Here is a 22,034-nt window from a genome sequence, read left to right on the forward strand (position 1 = left end):
ATAATACAATAAAATACAAGAGGATTAAGAGGGCCCTGCTCATAAGAGCTTACAATCTAATAGGGTGGGGCAGGTGATACAAAAGGTTGTAACTGTGGGGAATGAGCTGATGGAAGTGGTAATGATTAGTTAGAGATGTGATAGGCTTTCCTGAAGAGATGAGTGTTCAGGGATCGCCTGAAGGTAGCAAAAGTAGGGGATAGCCGGACAGGTGGAGGTAGCGAGTTTCAGAGGATGGGAGAGGCTCTGGAGAAATCCTGGAGACGAGCATGAGAGGAGGAGACGAGAGAGCTTAAGAGTAGGAGGTCTTGAGAAGAGCAGAGAGGACGATTTGGGTGATATTTGGAGACAAGATTGGTGATGTAGCTTGGGGCAGGGTTGTGAATGGCTTTGTATGTTGTGGTTAATATTTTGAATTTAATTCGCTGGGTGATTGGGAGCCAGTGTAGGGATTGGAGGAGAGGGTTGGCAGACACTGAGCAGTTGGTAAGGTGTATAAGTCTGCCAGCAGCATTCATGATAGACTGAAGAGGGGATAGCCTATGGAGAGGCAGGCCATTGAGAAGGAAGTTGCAATAGTCAAGGCGAGAGATAACAGGGGAGTGAATGAGGACCTTGGTGGTTTAATTTGTTAAAAAGGGGCGAATTTTAGAGATGTTATGGAGGTGAATCCTACAAACTATTGGATTTGAGGCTGAAATGACAAGTCAGAGTCTAGGATTACACCTAGTACCCTGGCGTGAGGGGAGGGACTTATGGTTGCATTGTTGATTTTGATGGAAAAGTCATGGACGGGGCACAGGTGGGGGGGGGGGGAATATTAATAGCTCAGTTTTAGAGAGATTTAGTTTAAGGAAGTGGTGCAACATCCATGCTGATATGTCAGTTAGTAAGTTAGTAATGCGAGAGGAGACTGAAGGAGTGAGGTGAGACGTAGACAGATAGATTTGGGTGTCATCAGCGTATAAGTGGTATTGAAAGCCATGGGTAGTTATCAAGTGACCAAGGGAGGAGTTGTAGATAGAGAAGAGAAGGGGTCCAAGAACAGAGCCTTGGGGGACCCCCCACAGAAAGGGGCAATGGAGAGGAGGAGACAGAGTTGTAGGTGACACTGAAGGAGCGCTGTGATAAATAGGCAGAGAACCAGGATAGAGCAGAATCTCGGAGGCCAAGGAAATGTAGTTTATTGAGAAGGAGCGGGTGGTCAACAGTATCAAAGGCCGCAGAGAGGTCAAGTAGTAGGAGTATGGAGTACTGGCTGTTGGTTTTAGCAGTTAGTAAATCGTTAGTGAGTTTTAGTAAGGCAGTTTCCGTGGAGTGCTGCGAGGGAATGCCAGACTGTAATGGGTCAAGAAGGGTATTTTCACTGAGGTAGGAGCTAAGACGGTTGTACACTAAGGGGTTGATTTACTAAAGGCCAATAGACTGTGCACCTTCGAAAGTGCAATTGCACTCTGCAAGTGCAGTTGCTCCAGAGCTTAGTAAATGAGGTAAAGCTTCACTTTGCAAAGAATACCCAATCACGTGCAAGGAAAATAAAAAAACAGCATTTTTGTTTGCACATGATTGGTTGATGAAAGTCAGCAGAGCTTCTGCTCATTTACTAAACTCTGGAGCAACTGCTCATGCTGTGTGCAAAGTGTACAGTCTTTTTGCCTTTAGTAAATCAACCCCTAAGCGTTCTAGAAGTTTAGAGGTGAATGGGAGCAATGAGATGGGTAATAGATAGAATAGATAGATAGAATATAGATATAGATAGAATATAGAAAAAACTCTTTGAAAAAAAGGGCATGGGTTCCCCTCCCCAGTCCATTACCAGGCCCTTTGGGTCTGGTATGAATATTAACCACTTGAGCCCCGGACCATTATGCTGCCTAAGGACCAGAGGTCTTTTTCCAATTTGGCACTGCGTCGCTTTAACTGCTAATTGCGCGGTCATGCAATGCTGTACCCAAACGAAATTTGCGTCCTTTTCTTCCCACAAATAGAGCTTTCTTTTGATGGTATTTGATCACCTCTGCGGTTTTTATTTTTTGCGCTATAAACGGAAAAACCGAAAATTTTGAAAAAAAATGATATTTTCTACTTTTTGTTATAAAAAAAATCCAATAAACTAAATTTTAGTCATACATTTAGGCCAAAATGTATTCGGCCACATGTCTTTGGTAAAAAAAATGTCAATAAGCGTATATTTATTGGTTTACGCAAAAGTTATAGCGTCTACAAACTAGGGTACATTTTCTGTAATTTACACAGCTTTTAGTTTATGACTGCCTATGTCATTTCTTGAGGTGCTAAAATGGCAGGGCAGTACAAACCCCCCCCAAGTGACCCCATTTTGGAAAGTAGACACCCCAAGGAAATTGCTGAGAGGCATGTTGAACCCATTGAATATTTATTTTTTTTGTCCCAAGTGATTGAATAATGACAAAAAAAAAAAAAATATTTACAAAAAGTTGTCACTAAATGATATATTGCTCACACAGGCCATGGGCCTATGTGGAATTGCACCCCAAAATACATTCAGCTGCTTCTCCTGAGTATGGGGATACCACATGTGTGGGACTTTTTGGGAGCCTAGCCGCGTACGGGGCCCCGAAAACCAATCACCACCTTCAGGATTTCTAAGGGTGTAAATTTTTGATTTTACTCCTCACTACCTATCACAGTTTCGGAGGCCATGGAATGCCCAGGTGGCACAAAACCCCCCAAAATGACCCCATTTTGGAAAGTAGACACCCCAAGCTATTTGCTGAGAGGCATATTGAGTCCATGGAATATTTTATATTTTGACACAAGTTGTGGGAAAGTGACACTTTTTTTTTTTTTTTTTTTGCATAAAGTTGTCACTAAATGATATATTGCTCACACAGGCCATGGGCATATGTGGAATTGCACCCCAAAATACATTTAGCTGCTTCTCCTGAGTATGGGGATACCACATGTGTGGGACTTTTTGGGAGCCTAGCCGCGTACGGGACCCCGAAAACCAATCACCGCCTTCAGGATTTCTAAGGGTGAAAATTTTTGATTTCACTCTTCACTGCCTATCACAGTTTCGGAGGCCATGGAATGCCCAGGTGGCACAAAACCCCCCCAAATGACCCCATTTTGGAAAGTAGACACCCCAAGCTATTTGCTGAGAGGCATGGTGAGTATTTTGCAGCTCTCATTTGTTTTTGAAAATGAAGAAAGACAAGAAAAAACATTTTTTTTTTTCTTTTTTCAATTTTCAAAACTTTGTGACAAAAAGTGAGGTCTGCAAAATACTCACTATACCTCTCAGCAAATAGCTTGGGGTGTCTACTTTCCAAAATGGGGTCATTTGGGGGGGGTTTGTGCCACCTGGGCTTTCCATGGCCTCCGAAACTGTGATAGGCAGTGAAGAGTGAAATCAAAAATTCACGCCCTTAGAAAGCCTGAAGGCGGTGCTTGGTTTTCGGGGTCCCGTACGTGGCTAGGCTCCCAAAAAGTCTCACACATGTGGTATCCCCGTACTCAGGAGAAGCAGCAGAATGTATTTTGGGGTGTAATTTCACATATTCCCATGGCATGTTTGAGCAATATAACATTTAGTGACAACTTTGTGCAAAAAAAAAAAAAATGTGTCTCTTTCCCGCAACTTGTGTCGCAATATAAAATATTCCATGGACTCGACATGCCTCTCAGCAAATAGCTTGGGGTGTCTACTTTCCAAAATGGGGTCATTTGGGGGGGTTTTGAATTGTCCTGGCATTTTATGCACAACATTTAGAAGCTTATGTCACACATCACCCACTCTTCTAACCACTTGAAGACAAAGCCCTTTCTGACACTTATTGTTTACATGAAAAAGTTTTTTTTTGTTTGCAAAAAAATTACTTTGAACCCCCAAACATTATATATTTTTTTAAAGCAAATGCCCTACAGATTAAAATGGTGGGTGTTTCATTTTTTTTTTTCACACAGTATTTGCGCAGCGATTTTTCAAACGCATTTTTTGGGGAAAAAACACACTTTTTTAAATTTTAATGCACTAAAACACACTATATTGCCCAAATGTTTGATGAAATAAAAAAGATGATCTTAGGCCGAGTACATGGATACCAAACATGACATGCTTTAAAATTGCGCACAAACGTGCAGTGGCAACAAAATAAATACATTTTTAAAAGCCTTTAAAAGCCTTTACAGGTTACCACTTTAGATCTACAGAGGAGGTCTACTGCAAAAATTACTGCCCTCGATCTGACCTTCGCGGTGATACCTCACATGCATGGTGCAATTGCTGTTTACGTTTGACGACAGACCGCCGATTGCGTTCGCCTTAGCGCGAGAGCAGGGGGCGACAGGGGTGCTTTTTTTTTTTTTTTTTTTTTTCTTTATTATTTTTCTGCTTTTTTTATCTTATTTTTAAACTGTTCCTTTCATATTTTTTTTTTTTAATCATTTTTATTGTTATCTCGGGGAATGTAAATATCCCCTATGATAGCAATAGGTAGTGACAGGTACTCTTTTTTGAAAAAATTGGGGTCTATTAGACCCTAGATCTCTCCTCTGCCCTCAAAGCATCTGACCACACCAAGATCGGTGTGATAAAATGCTTCCCCAATTTCCCAATGGCGCTATTTACATCCGGCGAAATCTAAGTCATAAAATGCTCGTAGCTTCCGGTTTCTTAGGCCATAGAGATGTTTGGAGCCACTCTGGTCTCTGATCAGCTCTATGGTCAGCTGGCTGAATCACCGGCTGCATTCTCAGGTTCCCTGTTGAGACAGGAGAGCCAGAGAAAAACACGGAAGACGGTGGGGGGGGCATTCCCTCCCACGGCTTGTAAAAGCAGTCTAGAGGCTAATTAGCCGCTAGGATTGCTTTTACATGAAAGCCGACCGCTGGCTGAAAAGAATGATACCAAGATGATACCTAAACCTGCAGGCATCATTCTGGTATAACCACTCAAAGTCGTGAATGGCGTACCTGAAGACAAAAAAATGGTTAACAATAAAGCACAGTAAACGGTAAAGTATAAAAAATTGCATACCTGAAAAAGCAAACATGATAAAACATAATAACAATAAAACATTGCAGAATAGAATACAGTAAAAAAGAGCAGAACAATAGAGAGAGAATAGAGAGAGAGAGAACAATAAAACGACAACTATTTTTTTTTATTTTATATATATTTTTTTTTTTTGACACTTTTTTTGTAACTAACTTTTGTAACTGTAACCGGTTCCAGGTTCGGGTCTCTCAAAATGCGATGGCATCTTGGGAGACCCTGTGAAAGTGTGCCTAGTCTGTGCAATGCTGTACCCTACGCTAATACTCAACTAGTGTATGGTAGCGTTCAAAACATTCACCAATGCAAAGACCAGGATTGTCAGGACAGGAGGGACAATAATAGTGGGTGTCACACCTATATCCGCGCTTGCTGCAGACACAACATCTTTTTTGGGGGGGTTCGTTGGGTAGGGGTACTCGGGAGGACATAAACAAAAATGCCTCTCATGCAGCCGACTGCATTTGGTTGGGGATGTGAATGGGGGAAGTACGGGCGCTGCAGAAGTGGTGGGTTCCCAATTAGGATTGGCGAATGCAGCAGGAAGGGCACTATGGGCACGACGGGCCTGTGTTTGTCTTCTTGGTGGCAGCGGGACACTACTTGTGCTTGCCACCTCACCAGCTTGAACTGCACTTATGGGACTCGCCACGTCACCAAGTGTTACTGCAGTGCTGGTTTGACTACGACCGGGGTGTACTAGGCCGCTGGTGCTTGCCAGTTCACCAAAACGCTACCAAAAAAACTGTTAGCGATCGCAGGAATCAGGCCTGACTCTGCGAACGCTGCAGTTATGTGTTTAGTGTTTTGTAAGTGTCAGTGATCGATCGATACTGCACTTGGGTGGGCTGGGCTGGGCCGGGCGGAGGGGCAAAACACAGGTGCTAGCAGGTATCTGGGCTGATCCCGCTAACACTGCCTTTTTGGGAACCCTAAACTGCTGGGGACGCTAGTATAGATCTGATCGGATCAGATATTGATCCGTTCAGATACTATACCACTAAGGGAGGTGTATGCTGCGTGCGTGGGTGTTAGCGGTACTGGCGCTAACCTGACGCTGCCTGGGGCTGGTGCTTGCCAGTTCACCAAAACGCTACCAAAAAAACTGTTAGCGATCGCAGGGATCAGGCCTGACTCTGCGAACGCTGCAGTTATGCGTTTAGTGTTTTGTAAGGGACAGTGATCGATCGATACTGCACTTGGGTGGGCCGGGCCGGGCGGAGGGGCAAAACGCAGGTGCTAGCAGGTATCTGGGCTGATCCCGCTAACACTGCGTTTTTGGGAACCCTAAACTGCTGGGGACGCTAGTATAGATCTGATCGGATCAGATATTGATCCGATCAGATACTATACCACTAAGGGAGGTGTACGGTGCGTGCGTGGGTGTTAGCGCTACTGGCGCTAACCTGACGCTGCCTGGTGCTTGCCAGTTCACCAAAATGCTACCAAAAAAACTGTTAGCGATCGCAGGGATCAGGCCTGACTCTGCGAATGCTGCAGTTATGCGTTTAGTGTTTTGTAAGTGACAGCGATCGATCGATACTGCACTTGGGTGGGCCGGGCGGAGGGGCAAAACGCAGGTGCTAGCGGGTATCTGGGCTGATCCCGCTAACACTGCGTTTTTGGGAACCCTAAACTGCTGGGGACGCTAGTATAGATCTGATCGGATCAGATATTGATCCGATCAGATACTATACCACTAAGGGAGGCGTATGCTGCGTGCGTGGGTGTTAGCGGTACTGGCGCTAATCTGACGCTGCCTGGGGCGACGCATATCACCGCCGGGCGATCAGGGGGCTAAACCTTTATTCGGTAATAAACGGCGGGTGCCCTGACACTATAAAAAATAAACGAACTAACCAGCGTCAACCGTAACGTTTATACGGTGATCAGTGGTGAAAGGGTTAACTAGGGGGCAATCAAGGGGTTAAAACATTTATTAGGTAGTATATGGGGGTCCCTGACACTATAAAACGCTGACGGCGAACCTAAATATTTACGTCCCTAACTAGCGTCACCAGTGACACTAATACAGCGATCAGAAAAATGATCGCTTAGCAACACTGGTGACAGGGGGTGATCAAGGGGTTAAAACTTTATTAGGGGGGGTTAGGGGGGTACCCTAGACCTAAAGGGGGGTAATACTAACTGTCCCAACACTGTAACTGTCACAAACTGACACTATGCAGTAATCAGAAAAAAAAAAAAAAAAAAACCTGCTGGTGTCAGTTTGTGACAGGGGGGGGGGGGGGGTGATTGGGGGGGGATCGGGGGGCGATCGGGGGGGGGATCGGGGTGTTTTGTATGCCTGGCATGTTCTACTGTGTGTGTAGTGTGTTGTGCACTCACATTGATGTCTTCTCCCCTCGGCGCTGGAACGGAATACCGAGCTGAGGGGAGATGACATCATTTCCTTTGCTGCTGTTTAGCATACAGCAGCAAAGGAATGTTCCCATTGGCCGGCGGCGATCGCGAGGGGGGGGCCACGAACGGATGGCCTCCCCCTCATCTCGGATCGCCGGGGAACAGAACGGGACCGCCTCGGGCGGCGGGGGGGGTCCGATCGGACCCCCCACCCGCGGAAGGCAAATCACGTACATGTACGTGATTTTGCCTGCCCGTGCCGCTTTGCCGACGTAAATCGGCGTTAGGCGGTCCTTAAGTGGTTAAGGGGAACCCCGAACCAAAAATTTAAAAAAATTGCGTGGGGGTCCCCCAAAATCCATACCAGGTCCTTCTGGTCTGGTATGGAAATTAAGGGGAACCCTGCACCAAATTTAAAAAGAAATGGCGTGGGGGTCCCCCCAAAATCCATACCAGACCCTTATCTGAGCATGCAACCTGGCAGGCCGCAGGAAGAGAGGGGGGGACGAGAGAGCAGCCCCCTCCTAAACCGTATCAGGCCACATGCCCTCAACATGGGGAGGGTGCTTTGGAGTAGCCCCCCAAAGCATCTCATCCTCATCCCCACAACCCTTGCACGGTGGTTGTGGGGTATACGGGCAGGGGGCTTATAGGAATACGGAAGCCCCCTTTAACAAGGGGAACCCCACATCCCCCCTATGTGAATTGCTAATGGGGTACATTGTACCCCTACCATTTCACAAAAAAAGTGTCAAAAATGGTAAAAAAAGAGACAAGAGACAGCTTGGGACAAGTCCTTTATTAAAAAATAAAAAAATAAAAATGTCCAGCAATGCGCCTCCCAAGTTGTGGCTTCAGATGTCTCCCCTGGTACATTTATTTTAAAATACAGGTCTAATTCTTCTTTGATTCTTTTTTCTACGTCTTTGTCTTGGAGGAGCTCCTCGTTCGAACTCCAGCCAATACTCTGTGCTTGGGGTATCTCTGTTTTCCATTGGAGACTCACCGGGGCATGGTCTGAGAATGTGATGCTGCCTATGCTCGAATCGGGTACCGCCTCTAGTAGTCTATGTTCTACTAGGAAAAAATCTATTCTCGAATACGTCCCGTGCACGTGGGAGTGGAAAGTGTAGACTCTAAGATTATTGTGCTGTGTCCTCCACACATCCACAAGCTGGAGTTGGTGCAGCTTCCTTTTTAACTTGTTCCCCCACACTCCGCTCAGCCCCCGTACACGGGACTGCTGTCCTTCCCTGGGTCCAGACACAAATTAAAGTCACCTGCTATTATGGCTCCCTCTCTCTTGAACTCCTCAAACTTGGTCAAAACTCCCATTACATATTTAATTGTGTTCTTGTTTGGGCTATATATGTTTGCCAGGGAGCAGGCTGGTCCGTTTATTTTGCCTCTCAGGAAGATATATCTTCCTTCCGAGTCGGTCCTTCTCTCCTCCAGCTCAAACCTTACCCCTCTGGCAAACCCTATGGCGACTCCTTTTGCTCCCCTAACAGGGGAGTCTCCATAAAACCATACCGGAAAGTCCCTGGAGTAAATTTTTTGATAATTACTTATACATAGATGTGTCTCTTGGAGCATAGCGACATCAGCTTTTAAGAATTTTAGCTCACTTAATATATTGTCTCGTTTTATAGGGGAATTCATGCCTCTTACATTATAAGATATAAAGTTTACCCTAGACATTGTTTTTTTGCTTTTTTTTTTTTTTTTAATTTTATTTATTTGTTTATTTATTTATTTAATTTTTTTTTTAACTCTCGGGTGTCTGCACTTTGTAGAGGGCAGGAGTCGCCCTTCCTATTATTCTTTGAGAGCCCATCACCCCTCCACTCTGTCTCCCCCCCCCCCACCTCCACCACCCTTACCCCCCGTAACCTTCCCACTCCCCCCCTCTCCCCCTCCCCCCCAACCCATCCTCCCAATCCCCCACCCCCCCCAGACCCCCCTGCCCTCCCCACCCTCCCCCTCAATCCCATTCGCCCGGGGTGGGCTATCATTCCTCTGTCTCCAATTTGGAGAGGAGGAAAAAAAAAACAAAAACAAAAACCGGCAACCTCCTCCCGCCACCTGGCTGCCCGGTTAACCCCTTCGAGGTTGGGCTCCGATGCTGACACTCGGCGGAGCTCGTTTTTCCCCCCCAGATGTATTTTGGGGGGGGGAGTGTCCCACCACAGCCCGATTCCCCCCGTCCCCCACCCGTCAATCCCCAGCCCAACCACCCATTGCCCCTGTCCACTATTCAATATTCAGTGTTCTGGTCTCTTTCAATTTCATTTTACTATAACTTAGTATTTAAATTTATCGTCGTCTGGATTGGTTAACTGGTTGCCACGTCTGTGATTCTTCTGCGTTTCCTCCAGTTGCCCGATTTTCCCACCATCCAGGTATTTCTATTATTGGCAGATCGAAATGTTTACAAAATGTAGGCGTATCTTCTGGGAACCTCAAGATTGCCGTTCTTCCCTCTTTGCGTCCTGTTAAACATGCTGGGAAACCCCATTGGTATTGAATCTCATGCGCCTCTAATCCTCAGGTTTTTTCTTCGACTATTGTTTTCTTGGTCCTCGATTTTATACAATAGGTTTCTTTGGTCTCTTTGCAACTTGGCCATCTGTGCTTTAAGCCTTTTGATCTCCTCTCCCTGTGTAGTCAAGTTCTCTTCTGTGACCTCTACCCTTTGCAATAGATGATTCATACCTTCCTGCAATGTTGCAATTTCGCCTTTTATTGACGTTTCTAATTTCGCGAACATTTCCGCCATTTCGTCCTTGGTTGGTAGCTGTTTTTTTTGTCGAGTCTCCATACATCAAGGGCATATTTATGATGGTGGGATCAGAAAAAAAAGGAGCAGGGCCAAGGAGAAGAATACCTTATTAAAAAGTATCCATGAGTTAGAGCAACAACACGGGAGATGGGGAGATACTGGCCAGATTATACAGGAGAAGGGAAGAGTTGAGGGATTTAACGGAGCAGGAAACACGCAAGGCTTATCAATGGGAACAAACCGGGGAAGTTACTAGCAAGGGCCCTAAAAAAAAAGAAAAATAACAACTATGTCGAGAAAATCAGCACAAAGTCTGGGGAAATCAGACATAGAACAGGGGATATAGCAGATACCTTCCAAGAATTCTATGGAGGGTTATATGCTATTAATACAAAAAACACACAAGAGAATAAAGGTAGCAAAAGCGTAAGAACTAAAAAGTTTTTAAAGGAAGCAAGGCTACCCAGGATAACAGAAAGCGACAAAAGCTTACTAGAGGCCCCTATCTCAGAGTTAGAGATCAAGAAAGCTATCCAGGAAATCCCAAATGGTAAAAGCCCCGGGCCTGACGGGTTGACCGCTCTTTATTATAAAAAATTTCAGGATCTCTTGACTCCCAGGATGTGTACGTATATGAACGGAATAGGGGAGAAATGGGAGATGAGGAAAGAAGCATTAGAGGCCAGCATTACTGTAATCTGGAAAGAAGGAAAAGATAATACGCTTTGCTCGAGCTATAGGCCCATCTCACTCTTGAACGTCGATACGAAGTTATTCGCTAAAATCCTAGCTGACAGGTTGAAACGGATAATCAATGGGATCATCCACCCAGACCAGGTGAGCTTTATACCAGGTAGAGAGGGGAGGGATAATGCCATCAAAACACTACTGGTAGTCCAAGGAGTCCAAGATAGTGGGGCCCTAGGTCTTCTCCTGTCAATTGAGGCTGAGAAAGCCTTTGACAGGGTTGACTGGGGCTTCATATGGGATACTTTGGAGGAGATTGGCCTGGGGGATAGATTGCTTAGCTGGATAAAAGCTTTATATTCATACCCTTCAGCGCGAGTGAAGATAAATGGAACCCTATCGAAACCATTTAGAATGTACAATGGTACAAGACAGGGGTGCCCCCTCTCCCCATTGTTGTTTGTGATTGCCTTAGAACCCCTCTTGGCAAAGATAAGAATCAACCCTGATATTAGGGGGGTAAAGTTGGGCGAAGAAGAGTACAAACTAGCCGCCTTTACGGACGATGTACTGTTCTATATCACCCACCCGATGATCTCCCTCCTGAACTTAGTAGCGACTCTCAAAGAGTACGGCAGATTGTCCAATCTCCGAGTGAATCAGGCCAAGTCAGAAACGTTGGAGATAATAAAAGGCAGCACGAGCGATACGGCATATCAATCGTCATTTCCATTTAAATGGGGGGCAAAAGAGCTCAATTACCTAGGTATTAAAATAACTACCACCAAGGAATCTCTATTCCAGGTAAACTTTATGCCACTCCTTAACGAAATTAAAACTGAACTCAATAGAATTTCACACACTCAACTATCATGGGGAGGAAGAATCAACCTATTCAAGATGTCAATTATGCCAAAAATCATCTATAAAATGCAAATGTTACCAATCCCAATCCCTCAGATTTTTTTTAATAAGCTACGCACTGTTTTTTTAAGATTTATATGGAGAGGGAGAAAACCTAGATTAAAATTAGCACAATTAATAAAGGACAAGAAGAAGGGGGGGTGGGGAGCACCTGATATTAGAAAATATTATTTGGCGATTGCTTTATCACGTTTGTTAGACTGGGTAAAAAATAATGAAGAAAAATTATGGGTGAAAATGGAAAAAAAAATGAGTGAAGTTGATTTGAGCAAGATGGTTTGGATCCCACCACAGTATAGAAAATTAGGCACAGAAACAATGTACATAACAAAACATACACTCAATATCTGGGATAATCTACACAAAAAGGAGCACTGGGAGTTCAATTCACCGTTAATTCCTTTAAAAAATACAGATTACTTTGCACCAGGGAAAGAAGAGGTGTTTGGGAGGTGGATTATGAAGAAGGATTTGCAACTAAAAGACGTCATGAAACAGGGGAAGATGTGTACAGTGGAAGAACTAAAAGCAAAAAACGAATGGTTGGCAATAGATTCCTGGTGATATTGCCAATTGAAACATTTTGTCGACTTACTCCCGCAACCAATCAGGTCGATAGAGAACCTACTTCCTCTGGAGAAACTATGCGTCGAGAAAAAAGGGAAGGGTGGTATATCTAAGACCTATAGAGTGCTCAATGAGTTGGGAGGAGTAGGAGGCCCGAGATTCGTTGAGAAGTGGGAGGAAGAGCTGGGTATTAAGATTGATAGACAGGAGGTGGGGATGATTCTGAAAAGGGTGAACGCCACTTCAGTGAATTGCAAGCTTTCAGAAATGAACTATAAGATTCTTACAAGGATGTATATAACCCCAGATAGAGCACATAGAATTCTGGAGGGAAGGTCACAGTTATGTTGGAGAGGTTGTGGAGGAACGGGGACTATGGCGCATATATGGTGGCAGTGCCCGGTAATCACAGAATTTTGGGGGGAGATCAGGCAAATCATCAACAAGATTTTAAAGATAGATATCCCCATAGATCCCTGGGTGTTTCTACACCATGGCAGGAAAATCCCCACGAAGGCATATCTGAAGTCGTTATTACCTCACCTCTTAAATGCTGCCAAAAGTCTCATCCCTAGATATTGGCAAGATAAAAGGAGACCTACGGTATGGGAGTGGCTCGGCAAGATAAATGAGATTTACCGTCTTGAATACTTGAAGTATAGTGAAGGAGTAGAGATGGAAACCTTCGAGGAGATATGGAAGGAATGGGTTAATTTTAGGTACTCACTCCGAGCAGCAGAACTGTGGGGAACATACAAAAAAACTAAAAAAAAAAAAACTACCCTGGCAGTAACTAGGTAAACTAGAAGTGTCATACAGGGTCCGAACTTACATTGGAGATACGGGTGTAGGAGTAGGAGTCGGGAAGGGAAGGGATACACGGGAGTAATGGAGGGGGGGTAGGTGGAGGGAAGGCCGTGGTTGGCCTAGGTGGGTCACATGGGAAGGAACTATGTTTTGTTTTTCTTAAGGGGATGTTTTCGTTTGCTTTTTTTTTTTGGATATTTGTATTAAAGAAGGAAAAAAGCCACAGTGATGTGAATGCATATTGGGACAGGCTTGCACTGAAAAGTTGATAACATGGTCCCTGAAAATACTTTGCTGAAGTGGCAAAAAAAAAAAAAAAATGTCCAGCAATGTAAATTCATGCCACCCGATGGAGGGCATGTGGCCTGGTATAGTTCAGGTGGGGGGCGCTCTCTCGTCCCCCCCACTTTTCTTGCGGCCTGCCAGGTTGCATGCTCGGATAAGTGTCTGGTGTGGATTTTGTGGGGGGGCCCCTACACCATTTTTTAAAAAATTTGGTGGAGGGTTCCCCTTAAAATCCATACCAGACCTGAAGGGTTTGGTATGGATTTTGGGGGGGACCCCTACGCCATTTTTTTTTTTTAAATTTGGCACAGGGTTCCCCTTAATTTCCATATCAGACCTGAAGGGCCTGGTATGGATTTTAGGGGGACCCCCACGCAATTTTTTTTAAACTTTGGTTTGGGGTTCCCCTTAATATTCATATAAGACTCAAAGGGCCTGGTAATGGACGGGGGGAACCCATGCCCTTTTTTTCAATGAGTTTTATCTATATTGCTGAGACCCGACAATTCATTACAGCCGCAATCAGTTTTAAATGACAATTTTTCCTTTAGAAATGTCATTTTACTGTGGTACTGTTCTAAACACTGGAAAAATGTGCCACTTTACAGGCATACTATAGACAACCCCCCCCCCCCAGGCACTATATTTAATGGAATATTTCATTTTTATTGTTTCACTTTAACCACTTCAGCCCCGGAAGGATTTACCCCCTTCCTGACCAGAGCACTTTTTACAAATTGGCACTGCGTCGCTTTAACTGCTAATTGCGCGGTCATGCAATGCTGTAACCAAACGAAATTTGCGTCCTTTTCTTCCCACAAATAGAGCTTTCTTTTGATGGTATTTGATCACCTCTGCCGTTTTTATTTTTTGCGCTATACACGGAAAAAGACCGAAAATTTTGAAAAAAAATGATATTTTCTACTTTTTGTTCTAAAAAAAATCCAATAAACTCAATTTTAGTCATACATTTAGGCCAAAATGTATTTGGCCACATGTCTTTGGTAAAAAAAATGTCAATAAGTGTATATTTATTGGTTTGCGCAAAAGTTATAGCGCCTACAATCTAGGGTACATTTTCTGGAATTTACACAGCCTTTAATTTATGACTGCCTATGTCGTTTCTTGAGGTGCTAAAATGGCAGGGCAGTACAAAACCCCCACAAATGACCCCATTTTGGAAAGTAGACACCCCAAGGAAATTGCTGATAGGCATGTTGAGCCCATTGAATATTCATTTTTTTTGTCCCAAGTGATTGAATAATGACAAAAAAAAAAAAAAAAAAAAAATTACAAAAAGTTGTCACTAAATGATATATTGCTCACACAGGCCATGGGCATATGTGGAATTGCACCCCAAAATACATTTAGCTGCTTCTCCTGAGTATGGGGATACCACATGTGTGGGACTTTTTGGGAGCCTAGCCGCATACGGGGCCCCGAAAACCAATCACCGCCTTCAGGATTTCTAAGGGCGTACATTTTTGATTTTACTCCTCACTACCTATCACAGTTTTGAAGGCCATAAAATGCCCAGATGGCACAAACCCCCCCCAAATGACCCCATTTTGGAAAGTAGACACCCCAAGCTATTTGCTGAGAGGCATGTTGAGTCCATGGAATATTTTATATTTTGACACAAGTTGCGGGAAAGTGACAATTTTTTTTTTTTTTTTTTTTTTTTTGCACAAAGTTGTCACTAAATGATATATTGCTCACACAGGTCATGGGCATATGTGGAATTGCACCCCAAAATACATTCTGCTGCTTCTCCTGAGTATGGGGATACCACATGTGTGGGACTTTTTAGGAGCCTAGCCGCGTACGGGACCCCGAAAACCAATCACCGCCTTCAGGATTTCTAAGGGTGTACATTTTTGATTTCACTCTTCACTGCCTATCACAGTTTCGGAGGTCATGGAATGCCCAGGTGGCACAAACCCCCCCCAAATGACCCCATTTTGGAAAGTAGACACCCCAAGCTATTTGCTGAGAGGCATGGTGAGTATTTTGCAGCTCTCATTTGTTTTTGAAAATGAAGAAAGACAAAAAAAAAAATTTTTTTTTTCTTTTTTTAATTTTCAAAACTTTGTGACAAAAAGTGAGGTCTGCAAAATACTCACTATACCGCTCAGCAAATAGCTTTGGGTGTCTACTTTCCAAAATGGGGTCATTTGGGGGGGGTTTGTGCCACCTGGGCATTCCATGGCCTCCGAGACTGTGATAGGCAGTGAAGAGTGAAATCAAAAATTTACGCCCTTAGAAAGCCTGAAGGCGGTGCTTGGTTTTCGGGGTCCCATACGCGGCTAGGCTCCCAAAAAGTCTCACACATGTGGTATCCCCGTACTCAGGAGAAGCAGCAGAATGTATTTTGGGGTGTAATTTCACATATTCCCATGGCATGTTTGAGCAATATATAATTTAGTGACAACTTTGTGCAAAAAAAAAAAAAAAAAAAAAAAATTTGTCTCTTTCCCGCAACTTGTGTCACAATATAAAATATTCCATGGACTCGACATGCCTCTCAGCAAATAGCTTGGGGTGTCTACTTTCCAAAATGGGGTCATTTGGGGGGGGGTTTGAACTGTCCTGGCATTTTATGCACAACATTTAGAAGCTTATGTCACACATCACCCACTCTTCTAACCACTTGAAGACAATGCCCTTTCTGACACTTTTTGATTACATGAAAAAATTATTTTTTTTTGCAAGAAAATTACTTTGAACCCCCACACATTATATATTTTTTTAAAGCAAATGCCCTACAGATTAAAATGGTGGGTGTTTAATTTTTTTTTTTCACACAGTATTTGCGCAGCGATTTTTCAAACGCATTTTTTGGGGAAAAAACACACTTTTTTACATTTTAATGCACTAAAACACACTATATTGCCCAAATGTTTGATGAAATAAAAAAGATGATCTTAGGCCGAGTACATGGATACCAAACATGACATGCTTTAAAATTGCGCACAAACGTGCAGTGGCAACAAAATAAATACATTTTTAAAAGCCTTTAAAAGCCTTTACAGGTTACCACTTTAGATTTACAGAGGAGGTCTACTGCTAAAATTACTGCCCTCGATCTAACCGTCGCGGTGATACCTCACATGCATGGTGCAATTGCTGTTTACATTTGACGCCAGACCGACGCTTGCGTTCGCCTTAGCGCGAGAGCAGGGGGGACAGGGGTGCTTTTTTTTTTTTTTTTTTTTTTTTTTCTTTATTATTTTTTTGCTTTTTTATCTTATTTTAAAACTGTTCCTTTCATTTTTTTTTTTTTTAATCATTTTTACTGTTATCTCAGGGAATGTAAATATCCCCTATGATAGCAATAGGTAGTGACAGGTACTCTTTTTTGAAAAAATTGGGGTCTATTAGACCCTAGATTTCTCCTCTGCCCTCAAAGCATCTGACCACACCAAGATCGGTGTGATAAAATGCTTCCCCAATTTCCCAATGGCGCTATTTACATCCGGCGAAATCTAAGTCATAAAATGCTCGTAGCTTCCGGTTTCTTAGGCCATAGAGATGTTTGGAGCCACTCTGGTCTCTGATCAGCTCTATGGTCAGCTGGCTGAATCACCGGCTGCATTCTCAGGTTCCCTGTTGAGACAGGAGAGCCAGAGAAAAACACGGAAGACGATGGGGGGGGGGGGGGCATTCTCTCCCACTGCTTGTAAAAGCAGTCTAGAGGCTAATTAGCCGCTAGGATTGCTTTTACATGAAAGCCGACCGCTGGCTGAAAAGAATGATACCAAGATGATACCTAAACCTGCAAGCATCATTTTGGTATAACCACTCAAAGTCGTGAATGCTGTACCTGAAGACAAAAATATGGCTAACAATAAAGCACAGTAAATGGTAAAGTATAAAAAATTGCATACCTGAAAAGCAAACATGATAAAACATAATAACAATAAAACATTGCAGAATAGAATACAGTAAAAAAGAGCAGAACAATAGAGAGAATAGAGAGAGAGAGAATAGAGAGAGAACAATAAAACGACAACTATTACTTTTTATTTTATATTTTTGTTTGTGTTTTTTTTTTTTTTTTTTTACACTTTTTTTGTAACTGTAACTTTTATAACTGTAACCGGTTCCAGGTTCGGGTCTCTCAAAATGCGATGGCATCTTGGGAGACCCTGTGAAAGTGTGTCCTAGTCTGTGCAATGCTGTACCCTACGCTAATACTCAGCTAGTGAATGGTAGCATTCAAAACATTCACCAATGCAAAGACCAGGATTGTCAGGACAGGAGGGACAATAATAGCGGGTGTCACGCCTATATCCGTGCTTACTGCAGACACGACATCTTTTTTGGGAGGGTTCGTTGGGTAGGGGTACTAGGGGGAGGACATAAAGAAAATGCCTCTCATGCAGCCGACTGCATTTGGTTGGGGATGTGAATGGGGGAAGTACGGGCGCTGCAGAAGCGGTGGGTTCCCAATTAGGATTGGCGAATGCAGCAAGAAGGGCATTATGGGCACGACGGGCCTGTGTTTGTCTTCTTTGTGGCAGCGGGACACTACTTGTGCTTGCCACCTCACCAGCTTGAACTGCACTTATGGGACTCGCCACGTCACCAAGTGTTACTGCAGTGCTGGTTTGACTATGACCGGGGTGTACTAGGCCGCTGGCGCTTGCCAGTTCACCAAAACGCTACCAAAAAAACTGTTAACGATCGCAGGGATCAGGCCTGACTCTGCGAACGCTGCAGTTATGCGTTTAGTGTTTTGTAAGTGACAGTGATCGATCGATACTGCACTTGGGTGGGCTGGGCTGGGCCGGGCAGAGGGGCAAAACGCAGGTGCTAGCAGGTATCTGGGCTGATCCCACTAACACTGCGTTTTTGGGAACCCTAAACTGCTGGGGATGCCAGTATAGATCTGATCGGATCAGATCAGATATTGATCAGTTCAGATACTATACCACTAAGGGAGGTGTACGGTGCGTGCGTGGGTGTTAGCGCTACTGGCACTAACCTGACGCTGCCTGGGGCTGGTGCTTGCCAGTTCACCAAAACGCTACCAAAAAAACTGTTAGCGATCGCAGGGATCAGGCCTGACTCTGCGAACGCTGCAGTTATGCGTTTAGTGTTTTGTAAGTGACAGTGATCGATCGATACTGCACTTGGGTGGGCTGGGCTGGGCCGGGCGGAGGGGCAAAACGCAGGTGCTAGCAGGTATCTGGGCTGATCCCGCTAACACTGCGTTTTTGGGAATCCTAAACTGTTGGGGACGCTAGTATAGATCTGATCGGATCAGATATTGATGCGTTCAGATACTATACCACTAAGGGAGGTGTACGGTGCGTGCGTGGGTGTTAGCGCTACTGGCACTAACCTGACGCTGCCTGGGGCTGGTGCTTGCCATTTCACCAAAACGCTACCAAAAAAACTGTTAGCGATCACAGGGATCAGGCTTGACTCTGCGAACGCTGCAGTTATGCGTTTAGTGTTTTGTAAGTGACAGTGATCGATCGATACTGCACTTGGGTGGGCTGGGCCGAGCCGGGCGGAGGGGCAAAACGCAGGTGCTAGCAGGTATCTGGGCTGATCCTGCTAACACTGTGTTTTTGGGAACCCTAAACTGCTGGGGACGCTAGTATAGATCTGATCAGATCAGATATTGATCCGTACAGATACTATACCACTAAGGGAGGCGTATGCTGCGTGCGTGGGTGTTAGCGGTACTGGCGCTAATCTGACGCTGCCTGGGGCGACGCATATCACCGCCGGGCGATCAGGGGGCTAAATCTTTATTCGGCGGGTGCCCTGACACTATAAAAAATAAACAAACTAACCAGCGTCACCCGTAACAGTTATACAGTGATCAGTGGTGAAAGGGTTAACTAGGGGGCAATCAAGGGGTTAAAACATTTATTAGGTAGTATATGGGGGTCCCTGTCGCTATAAAACGCTGACGGCGAACCTAAATATTTACCTCACTAACTAGCGTCACCAGTGACACTAATACAGCGATCAGAAAAATGATCGCTTAGCGACACTGGTGACGGGGGGTGATCAAGGGGTTAAAACTTTATTAGGGGGGGTTAGGGGGGTACCCTAGACCTACAGGGGGCTAATACTAACTGTCCTAACACTGTAAATGTCACAAACTGACACCAATACAGTAATCAGAAAAAAAAAAAAAAAAAAAAAAAAAACCTGCTGGTGTCAGTTTGTGACAGGGGGGGGGGGGTGATCGGGGGGCGATCGGGGGGGGGATCGGGGTGTTTAGTGTGCCTGGCATGTTCTACTGTGTGTAGTGTGTTGGTGCACTTACATTGCAGTCTTCTCTCCTCGGCCCGGAACGGAAAATACCGAGCCGAGGAGAGATGACATCATTTCCTCTGCCTCTGTGTACAATACAGAGGCAGGGAAATGATCCCATTGGCTGAGAGCGATCGCGAGGGGGGGGCCACGAATGGATGGCCTCCCCCTCACCTCCGATCGCCGGGGGAGATTTGCCGACCGCCGCTGGCACCGGGGGGGGGTCCGATCGGACCCCCCACCCGCGGGCAGGCAAGGACGTACATATACGTCCTTTTGCCTGCCCGTGCCGCTCTGTCGACGTATATAGTCGTGCGGCGGTCGGCAAGTGGTTAAGCATTAAAAAATCACTGCTCCCGAAAAAACGGGTGTTTTTTAAAAAAAAAAAATTTGCATTGATACATGTCCCCTTGGGCAGGACCTGGGTCCCTAAACACTTTTTATGGCAATAACTTGCATATTAGCCTTTAAAATGAGCACTTTTGATTTTACATGTTCGTGTCCCATAGACTTTAATGGTGTTCGTGTGTTCTTCGAAATTTTTTGCCTGTTCGGTATGTTCTGGTACGAACCGATGTTCTGGTACGAACCGAAACAGGGGGTGTTCGGCTCCTACCTTATCACTAGGAATGGGCTCAGACGTATTCAGATCTAACCCACCAGAAAGTTGGCACTGCACACCACCAATCAAAGACAGAGAATGTATGTGCAGCTTCCGGTCAGGAAACGCCTCACTGCCTATGATGTGCAGTGACGGCTTTCTGGCAAGTTTGATCCAAACACGCCTGAGCCCATCACTAGTGATCACTTATAAAAAAGGGGGAAAAAGTTATTTATAATGTTTTTTTATATCTATACAAAATGGTTTGCCTTTCATTTCTATATTAAACTGAATGATTTGTTTTGCAAGGTTAGGGTTTACATATACTTTAATAAATATTATAATTGCACTTGGCTTGGGCTCACTCTCCTGTGCAGCTACACAAATCTTATCACACCTGCTTTTGCTGGATATCAGCACTTAGTATCTTAACACTAAATCTCCATATGACAGAAAAGAGAGGGAGAAGTCACTGATCTCACTCATTCTCTTGTGTGTCTAAATTTAAGCTTAAGCTATTGACCTCTGTAAACATTGGGCAAGATCAACCAGGAAAACATGACCTCAAAGCTCTACCTGCTTACTTAAAATTAAAGATACAAAATGCCATATACAGTGCCTTGAAAAAGTATTCATACCCCTTGACATTTCCACATTTTGTCTTGTTACAACCAAAAACGTAAATGTATTTTATTGGGATTTTATGTGATAGACCAACACAAAGTGTCATATAATTGTGAAGTGGAAGGAAATTATAAATATTTTTCAAATAAATATGTGAAAAGTGTGGGGTACATTTGTATTCAACCCCCCTGAGTCAATACTTTGTAGAACCACCTTTACTGCAATTACAGTCTTTTTGGAGATGTCTCTACCACATCTAGAGAGTGACATTTTTGCCCATTCTACTTTGCAAAATAGCTCAAGCTCTGTCAGATTGGATGGAGAGCATCTGTGAACAACAATTTTCAAGTCTTGCCACAGATTATCACATGGATTTAGGTCTGGACTTTGACTGGGCCATTCTAACACACGAATATGCTTTGATCTAAAACATTCCATTGTAGCTCTGGCTGTATGTTTATGGTTGTTGTCCTGCTGGAAGGTGAACCTCCGCCCCAGTCTCAAGTCTTTTGCAGACTCTAACAGGTTTTCTTCTAAGACTGACCTCTATTGGCTCCATCCATCTTCCCATTAACATTGATCAGCTTCCCTGTCTCTGCTGAAGTAAAGCATCCCCGCAATATGATGCACCACACATAGCATTTTCCTTTTAGGCCAAAAAGTTAAATTTTGGTCTCATCTGACCAGAGCACCTTCTTCCACATGTTTGCTGTGTCCCCCACAAGGCTTCTCGCAAACTGCAAACAGGACTTCTTATGGCTTTCTTTTAACAATGGCTTTTCTCTTGCCACTCTTCCATAAAATCCAGGTTTGAGGAGTGCACGACTAATAGTTGTCCTGTGAACAGATTCTTTCACCTGAGCTTTGGATCTTTGCAGCTCCTCCAGAGTTACCATGGGCCTCTTGGCTGCTTCTCTCATTAATGCTCTCCTTGCCCGGCCTGTCAGTTTAGGTGGACGGCCATGTCTTGATAGGTTTGCAGTTGTGCCATACTCTTTCCATTTTCAGGTGATGGTTTGAACAGTTATCCGTGAGATGTTCAAAGCTTGAGATATTTATTTATAACCTAACCCTGCTTT

At 44.3% G+C, this 22,034-nt stretch overlaps 1 protein-coding gene across 1 annotated transcript in view; it reads right to left on the reverse strand.

Moving 5' to 3' along the window:
- The window catches only part of LOC141133435 (complement C3-like), a 286,038-nt gene that overhangs the window by 163,209 nt on the left and 100,795 nt on the right, over positions 1-22,034 (reverse strand). The window lies entirely within an intron of this gene.

The sequence above is a fragment of the Aquarana catesbeiana genome, linkage group LG03 (genome assembly GCF_042186555.1).
Source record: "Aquarana catesbeiana isolate 2022-GZ linkage group LG03, ASM4218655v1, whole genome shotgun sequence".
In the NCBI taxonomy this organism is placed as follows: Eukaryota; Metazoa; Chordata; class Amphibia; order Anura; family Ranidae; genus Aquarana; species Aquarana catesbeiana.